We start from the raw sequence: 8179 nt of genomic DNA, 5'->3' as shown, positions 1-8179 counted from the left end.
GAGTTGGAGATGGTGTTTATAAGTGGTCCATGTTCCACAAGCGTACAGTAAGGTTGGTAGTACAATAGGTTTGTAAACAAGCATTTCAATTTCCCTGCAAATGTCCCAGTCCTCAAACACTCTGCATTTCAGTTGGAGAAAGCTGCATTCACAGAGCTCAAGCGATGCTGGATTTTGTCATCAATGTCGGCCATTGTGTTGGCTGGAGAATATTAGGATCAAAATACTTGTAAATTCAGGTGACTCTTTGTCACCAATGGAAGCTAAGGAGGTGAAAAAACTTAACATGGACTCTAAATGGCCAAAATATTGTGAAATTTTAGAACAAGATGGTGAAAAGGTTAAACTTCAGAGTTATGAGAAATTAAAGTCCAAAGTCCGAGATTGGTTGCATTACCATCAGATAAATGAGACATTTAAACAGGACAGGAAAATAGGATTTCAGAAGGAGAGGTCAAAATTAGAAACAGAATTGTTAGAACCCAATACTAAGAATTTGTCAAGAATGTATAACTTGCTGTTGAAATGGAATACACAGGATGAAACGGTGAAATCAGCTATGATTAAATGGGCACAAGATATCGGTCATGACATTATGTTTGCTGACTGGGAACAGTTATGGACCACTGGTATTAAATTTACGGCATGTAATGCCTTAAAAGAAAACATAATGAAAATGATTTATAGGTGGTACATGACCCCAGTCAAGCTTGCAAAAATTTATCATTTGCCCAATAATAAATGTTGGAAATGTAATGAGACTGAAGGTACCTTTTACCACCTTTGGTGGACCTGCCCGAAGATTAAAGCCTTTTGGGAAATGATCTATAATGAAATTAAGAAAGTCCTTAAGTGGACTTTTCCTAAGAAACCTGAGGCTTTTCTCTTGGGTATGGTTGGCCAATTGGTGTCAAAGAAAGATAGGACCTTTTTTATGTACACCACCACAGCAGCAAGAATTCTTCTGGCAAAGTATTGGAAGATGCAAGAACTACCTACTCTAGAAGAATGGCAGACAAAGGTGATCGACTTCATGGGACTGGCAGAGATGACAGGCAGAATCCGTGACCAGGGGAAAGAGACAGTGGAAGAGGATTGGAAGAAATTTAAAATATATCTTAAAAATTGTTGTAAAGTTGAAGAGTGTTAAGATGTCAAGGGGTAAGAATCAGAGAATTACAGCTGTAACTAACAAATTAAAGAAAATTTAATGAAAGGGAATTAAATAGATTATTGACCAGAGGAGTTGCTAAAGAATTGTAAAATAAGGATGCAGCGAAAGGGAGGTATGGGGAAGTCAGGGGAAAGAAGGTGCATGAAAATAAGATTATGAAATTATACATCTTTAAATGTTTTGTATGTTTTTGTTTTGTGTTTTGTTTGTCTCTTATTATGTATTTGGAAAATGAATAAAAATTATTATTTTTTTTTAAAAAAAGTAAATTCAGGTGACTCTTGAAACAAGTCTGTTAGAAGGATATGGAGTATATTGTCTAATAAAAATAAATCTGATCCATTTTCACATGCTAAACTCACTATGTAGGGAGATCCTATTTTTAAAAAAATGGGTGAAAGATAGTAACATGGAAGAAATGGATGGAGGCGGGGGTATTGACTTTGGACATAGCTGTCAACGTTTCCCTTTTTTAAAGGGAAATTCCCTTATTCCGAATAGGATTCCTCGCAAGAAAAGGGAAAAGTTGGCAGCTATGACTTTGGACCAACTGATAGATGAGGAAGATGAATTTTATATGTATGCGCCTTCAAGAGAAAAATATCAGGTGCAGCCCAGTGGCAATATCTGCAGCTACAACATCTTCTAATAAATTTGTTTGGATTGGCAGCTTTTTCAGATTCTGAGACACTTGAGACATTGAAACAATTGGATAATTCGTTTGAAACCAAAAAGCCAGTTATCATTTTGTATAGATATTTATTGTCAATAAATAAGTTTGAATGGGATTAACTGCTCAAACCATCCCTTGCACTGTTCTGATATTTTGGGGCTTCTTATATTTATCTTGCATAGAAAGCTGCATTATATCATTTCAGCCTACCTGCACCTCTAGTCCAAAATTGTCTACTGTGGCTATTTCATTCCAGGGGCTCAGGTGGACAGAAATATTTCCCATCACCTTCTGACTGGAGATGCCAGGGATCAGGGGCACTGACTTAAGCCCCAGAATCTGGGTGCCTAGCATGTGTGTGCACCACATTACATGATATCATGATGTCATGTCATGTCAATGCCTGCATGCGCCCTATCACCATGGGGGTGACTGGGCGCTTTATGAGAGGGGGCTGGAGGTGGGAAGCAGGGCTGGATAAAACTGCCCATAACTTCTGGTTTGTGGTGCTATTTGCAGAAAACGAGCAAGCTCTCAAGGGCACAAATGGAAGGTGTTTCTTTTTCACTGCTCAGACTGGAGTCTATACTCGTCTGTGCTTTCTGGGAGCCAGGAATGGGTGGGGGGGGGGGAGACTCTGGCAATGTTAGTGCGAGCTTCCTCCACCCCTTTGCTCCAACAGCCTCTGCCTCACCTGCTTTTCCAGCTGCAAAGTTGCCAGTTTCCTCATCCCTGCAAGAAGCTTACACATGTTTCCAAGCTAGAATATGCCGGTCCCTGTCCCACCCCAGCTGCTCAGCTCTATCCCGAATGCCCTTCTCTGAAGCTGTGATCACCCCATCAGAGAGGTGGCACCCAGGGCCCCAGAGAGTTGGGGCCTATTCCAGGGAAGACACCCAGGATGTTCTGGGCTGTATGCTATTCTCTGTGTCTGCTAATACAAGGGCTCTTCCACTAGCAGAAGGATTAGCTTAAATGTTGCACAGTAGGGGAATCCAATGCAATAGCCTAACTAGAGGAAACTCTTGCACAACAGATTGTGTCATATATTGCACAACAACAGGCTCATCCATCTGTTGTGCTTCAGCTTTAAAAAAAAGTTAAGGGACCCCTGACCGTTAGGTCCAGTCGTGACAGACTCTGGGGTTGCGGCGCTCATCTCGCTTTATTGGCCGAGGGAGCTGGCATTTGTCCGTGGACAGCTTCCGGATCATGTGGCCAGCATGACTAATCCGCTTTTGGCAAACCAGCTTTAAAGGGTGGATTTTCATGGTGAAATCTCTGCAGAAAAAAAGAGCACTCAGACAAGAAGCCTTAAAATATGAATCTGTGCCTGGAAAGAGCAGGGTCAAAGGTGGCTGTGGATGAGCCCAAAGTTACCACCAACCTGCAACAGCCTTCCACTGGCATTAAACATGTTGTCAGCAAACCAAGTGATTTTATCTTAGCCCTGAATTGGATACAACCCTCTGTGAACAAGACCCAATCCATCCCACTGAGCTATAATTCATATCTGAATGTGGTTTCTCTTTGTGGGATATGGCCTCCTATAATAAAGAATCAGGCTTTAGACTTCATCTTGATCTTCATGGCACAGAGTAGGCAATAAAGTTTGTGGGTCTTCTGCACCCCTTTCTAGTAGGATTTGGATTTTTGCACAAAATAATATAATAGGCAGTAGGAGGTGGGGAAGGGATAAGAAAAGCCAGCAAGTAGTAAATTAGTTTATTGTCTTTGTAGATGCTGAATCCCCTTAGGGGATCCCCAGCAAGACTGTTGCTTCTTTTTTATTGGAGTTCTGTATTGGAGTTATAAACCCTTTAAATGAGTTGAGATCATTAGGGAAGCTCGGCTGATCACTGATGAAAAAATATAACAATTAAAACAAAGCCCAGGAAGAGGGGAAAGAAGGGAGATGGAGCATGGGCGCATTAGAGCCAGAAAGCGAACAAGATATTAACACTTAATAACAAATACTAATAATGGCACAGTATCAGGTCCTAATTAAAAGTTTCTGAAAAAGGGAGCGGGAAAGAGAAGAATTAATCTGGAGCATTTGTCAGGAACAGCTTCTGATGGGGATTAAGGAGACCATTTTGGCTACAGGAAGAAAAGGCAGGAAGACACCACCAGGGGCATAGGAAGGGGGGTGCGGGCTGCCCCGGGTGTCATCCTTCAGGAGGGGTGACAAAATGGCACACCGTGGGGGGGCGCTTACTGCGGGGCCTGGCCTGCAGCACGCCTGGGCCACTCATCTCTGCCCAAAATGGATCACTGTGGCACCCCCATGGGCGGCTCGCCCACCCCCACTGCACCGGGTGCCAGAGCAGCTAGCTATGCCCCTGGTCACCACCAACAGGTAGAAGACACCATAGCAATGTGGGTAGGTCAGAGTGATAGAATAGGGCTGTGCTGGTAGGTTCAGAAGCTTAGGAAAGTGTTGGTCAATGCCAAAAGCTTAGCCCTGGTGCTAAGCTCTAGGATGTTCCAGTTCTTGCATTACTGTGTTGTCACAGCCAGCCCATACCTGTTTCAAATTGATAGGAAAGCTTCACGATCACAAAACGTTGGATAAACTTTGTCCAGTCTTCAACTGAAGGGGTGACCAACTCCCAGTCTTAGTGTTTGATCTGGCACTCCAAGCAAATATTTTCCAACACCCCCCCCCCAAAAAAGCAACACTTTTGAGAGCAGTGGTAAAAAAGAAGGGAGTTAAGGGAGGAGTAAAGTAAATACAACACTAGGGTAGATGCTTAAACCTCTCTGCCCAGCCCAGCAGCTCAACGAAGATGAAAACCACTCATTTCCTAGTCATTATATCAATTATTTGATGAGTGACAAGGCAGAAATAACACCCTTCAGCTGATCTGCATGGATCAGCTGGCCCTTGACACCAAAGATACTTGTTTTTAGGAGCTACCCTATTCTTTTGACTGCAAATTCTTTGGATTCATTTTAATAATGTATATTTATGTTGCAGTAAATTTTTTATTCCAGGAAATGCGCCAATATCTTGTTAATTGGTGCAGTGAGTGGTCTTCAGCACAGCACACAAGAATGACTATTTATGCATCATTGAGACCACAAAGTCCATGATATGGTACGTTTATGAAGGCTATTGTTGTGAGTTAGCAGAAAGAAAGATTTTAATATTAAATTCATTGGTGTGGTGTGTGTGTGTGTGTGTTTGAGGGGCCATTGCTCTGGGCACAGTTTATTGGGGGGGCACATAATGGTGCCCTGCCCCATCGTGAGCTATGGCCTTCTTCTCAGTGCTCTCCAGCTGGCATGCATCCTGGTCCTTGCTTGCATGAAGGGTGCCATGAGCTGTTTCGTCCTTCTCAGCCCCCCACACACACTTGGAGGGTGCCAGGGGCATGCAACCCACTTTGCAGCAGTGTGCAGGGGTAGTCTGGCAGTGCCCCCCCTACCCCCATGGTGTTCCTTGTGTGTGCCCTTGTGTATGCACCTGCCTATGCTGGGCGCAAGCGAGAAATGCTCCGCCACTGCTGTGAGGGCCTGTTGCACACACCACACGTGTATATCAACCTACACAATGCAAACAACAACTTACTGCAGTCAGAAACCCCTTACCCAGACTTGATGAAAATGTACTGGAACTACACAAAAGATTTTGCAGGGGATGTTCAGGGTTGATGGAATCCCTTCTGTGCCATCAGCAGGCCTAAGTATTCAAATCTTTCCCCTTTTCTTCTTTTCCTTTTTGCACATCTCTGAAGGCAATGCCAAATTTTAATTATTGTTGCTTTTTGCTCTTTGTTATCTTAATTAACTTTGACTTGCTGACTCTTCTGAGGGAAATGAGGGCTTGACCTGACTCCTGTATTGCACTTTGGAAAGATAGCAGGAAATACGGTCATTTCAGACAGGGCCTGTTTGGAACCACTGGCAGCCAGAGAGCTTTGCCCAAGCCATTAATCTTCAGTGCGCTGATGTGGAAGACTGAGAAGGATAAAGTAAAGGGGAGGGGAGTCCTTTTGGGACAAAACACAAGACTTCAGTGAACAACAGCTATAAATGTCCACCAATGCTTTTTGACTTTGGAATACATCTCACTGGCCTGCAATGGATTAAATGATTAAATAGAGCCAGGAAGTCTTAGGAGGAAAGATAATTAGATCCCTTCTATTTGTTTTAGTTTTGCATTTGAAAAAAAAGACTATGCTTCCCCCTCTCAGGACAGTCTTCCCCAACCTGGTGCCATCCAGATGTTTGGGGCTAAAAACCCCACCACCCCTCAGCCCTTGGCCATGCTATCTGGGGCTGGTGAGAGTTGCAGTCCAACAAGATTTAGGCACCAGGTTTCAAAAGGGCTGATGTAGGAAATAGCTTTTTGCATGAGGAAAAAGGAGATAAGCAGGCAAGACACAAAGGCATGGGTGTAAACTAGGGCCATGTTATTAGTCACAATAGATCTTATGATCAACATGGAGGGGTGGATAAGGAATGGCCTTGGTCTTGATATACACCTGGAAAAAGCAGAAACAAGAAACAAAAACCGGCTGCTCTTTTGTTTCCTCCCATTAGTGTGAAAGAATGCACATACCAAAGGCCAAATGACAAGAGATTGAAAATATGTCAATTCTACCTTCTGGCTTGGCCAGCACAAGCAAGAGGGATTAGAAGAGTAGATTTTTCTACTATGCATTTTCCCCACTGCCACCATCACTTTAGGATTGCTCTGGAAATAAATGGCAAGAGTGTTAGGATGACCTTCTGAAGGACTTTCTGTTCTGCTTTCCCTGTCTCAGCATCAGATGTGCTTCTGCCATAGATAGCTCTGTGAATTTGACCCCAGGGCTGTGTCTGACAGTACAAAACTTCTCCTTCCAAGCTCACTCCCTTCCCAATGTGACACATTTGCAGTGAGAAGCCTGGAAGGAAGAGTATATATTTACAACTTTATAACGTGCATTCTTTTGCTATGCATTAATTTTACAGAATAAGTCTGCAACCTAAGGAAGACTTTTCTGAGAGGAAGATCCATTGAACACAGAAGATAATAACTCTGGGTAAACATGTATAGGACTGCATTGCAATACAGTATATATTTTTTCCTTTTTTTTAAACAATTTTATTGAAGGTTTTTAATACATTGAGTACTAAAATCCAAACTCATTTATAAAAAGATAATAAAAAGTACTGTATGGGGTTGCCATATGTTGAAGAGCGAAAAAGAGGGTGCTATGACAACTCTCATTTTAAATACCCCTACTATATGTAGGCAATAGAAGCTGTGATAATTGCTGAGGGGGGGCAGGAGAAGAGAAGAAAGAGGAAAGCAAGTATTCAACCACAAGTATGTCTATGTCTTATCCAGAAAGTATAGTCAGAGATATTTTGGCAAATTTAAAAAAATCCACCCAGACAGAAATTTTACCCCTGGAAAAAAAAAAAAGATGACATGTCCTGGAAAAAGAGGACACATGGCAACCCTAATATATCAAAAAGGAAGAAGAAGAGAAAGAAAATATAAAATAGAATACTCATGATGCTTACAAAACACGATTATATAAAAAAGAGACAGAAATAAGAAAGAGGAAAAATAACTAAAAGAATAGAAAAGTATAGAAAAATAGATTAAAAGAACTCCCATCACCCTATCTGACAATTATCTGTAGCAACAATTATTCAAAATGTTTAACATATGCTCTTCAGAATGGTTTTTCCCCTCCCCAAATTTCCTTCCCAAGCCCAGCCAGTCACTCTGACAGCACAGTATGACTATTCTAATGCAGACCCTCCAAGTGTTCCTATTTTTCAGGGACATCCTTGATTTGATTCCAGGATGTCATACTTTTCCTTAGGATGTCCCTATTTTGATTGGAGAAATGTTGGAGGGTATGGAGTTATCTGACCCCTGAGCTGTATGAAGGCAATCCTGTATTAGAGAAGTCTTGTTTAATGTTGTATTATTATTTTTATATATGTTGGAAGCTGCCCAGAGTGGTTGAAGCAACCCAGTAAGATGTGTGGGGTATAAATAGTAAAATTATCATTATGGAATGGGATGTCCCTGTTTTCATCAGAGAAATGGTGGAGGGCATGCTAATGTCCTTCTGGTAATCCAAATTGATATTTCTCCAGTTTCTATATAAAATACTTTTAAAGTTCCACCAAGTTTCAGTCAAGTCACAGTCTAAATTTGTGGCCAATTTATATTCATCCAGTTCTCCTTTGTTGTGGTTCCTTCCCCCTACCCTTGATTCTTTCATTGTGAGTGAAGAGACACTTAGTTCCTCTGCCTTATCTGGCATTTCCTCCAGATCATTTTCCTCATAGGGGACAGTAGCTTGAGTTGCAGTATATCA

General features: G+C 41.9%; 1 long non-coding RNA gene across 1 annotated transcript; it reads left to right on the top strand.

The window, feature by feature from the left end:
• Window positions 1-6882, top strand: LOC309361661. Its single transcript, XR_014164581.1, has 3 exons — window positions 1-52; window positions 4845-4947; window positions 6810-6882. It is a non-coding gene; the product is annotated as an uncharacterized lncRNA (long non-coding RNA).
• The last annotated feature ends 1297 nt before the right edge of the window (window positions 6883-8179 follow it).

The sequence above is a fragment of the Podarcis melisellensis genome, assembly GCF_964234715.1.
Source record: "Podarcis melisellensis genome assembly, chromosome: Z".
NCBI classification, from domain to species: domain Eukaryota; kingdom Metazoa; phylum Chordata; class Lepidosauria; order Squamata; family Lacertidae; genus Podarcis; species Podarcis melisellensis.
This window is presented reverse-complemented; position numbering and strand designations above follow the sequence as displayed.